Here is a 1,277-nt window from a genome sequence, read left to right on the forward strand (position 1 = left end):
GAAAACATTTGACAGACATATAAATTATCGAAAAAGTCGATTTATTTATCAAAATCACAAAACAAATTAATCGAACAATTTTTAATCTTTTTCACAAAAAATACAATTTATTATAAATCAATTCATGATATTTCAAACAATAAAAATTGATAGCAAATAACGTATTAATAACGTATATTCTATGCGATGACAATTTATGTATTTGCGCAAATTCAAAAAGAGAGGTTTTGGATATCGATGAAACAACGATTAATAAATAAACAAATTTGTAAAATTATTGTTTTTGTTATAAACGGGTTTATTTATTTTTTAAAAACATATATACACAAGAAATATATGTTTATATTATTTTTTATTATACAATATTAATTCTCATAAAATGTTTCTTCAATTTATCAATCAATTTTATATATTATTTGGCGTTTTTGTTATGTTTTGACGATTAATTGATATAATCAATTAACAAAACTCACTTTATAAAAATTCTTTGATAATTTTATTTATAGAATTTTAAATCAATAGTGGCAGTGCTATAAATATCTCTGAGGATGGTAAGTCGTGTAACAAACAGACATTATCAACACAGACTTAAACACCTAAAAAGTGAAATGACGTGTTCCCATATTCAAAAATAGTAACTTACTCAATATCCATTTCAGACAGATGTAAAAGTGTGAACTTTCTATTTCTGTCATCCTCAGAAAATAATTGCCATCCTCAGAACTGTAAATTTGTTTAAAACACAAGTTAATATCGAAATGTAACAATCATATTAAAATATACACAATATGATTAACTTTGTTATTATAATAAATTTGAATAATTGCATAAATTACAAAATTATTTATAAATTTGTTATTTTAAAATCACATTTTTAGAAAATCAGTGTTTTCGACTTTTTCAATTTTCATTTTGATAAAAAAACAATTATCAATTTAAACCTAAATTTTAATTATTATGTTATAAAGACGGATTCGGAAATAATCTCAATAAGTATATAATCATAATATGAACAAGTACAATTCATGTTTTGTTATTTCCCGTCTCAAGTTGGCGAGATATAATTATTGTTTTTGTTTACTGATTATTGTGATGATTTTTTGATTGTATTTAATTTTTTGGCATTTATGACTAATTATTACAATTGTTTAAAATTGAAACTTTGACTCGAAATATTAAGTGTAAATTATAACTTGAGTTATGAGAGTGGGCTTTATGGGGAACTGAACCTTATGGATTTTATTTTTGTATCCTCCGAAAAATATTTTTTAATAAGG

This window comes from Entamoeba invadens, assembly GCF_000330505.1.
Source record: "Entamoeba invadens IP1 unplaced genomic scaffold scaff_1105074725615, whole genome shotgun sequence".
Taxonomy (NCBI): Eukaryota; Evosea; order Mastigamoebida; family Endamoebidae; genus Entamoeba; species Entamoeba invadens.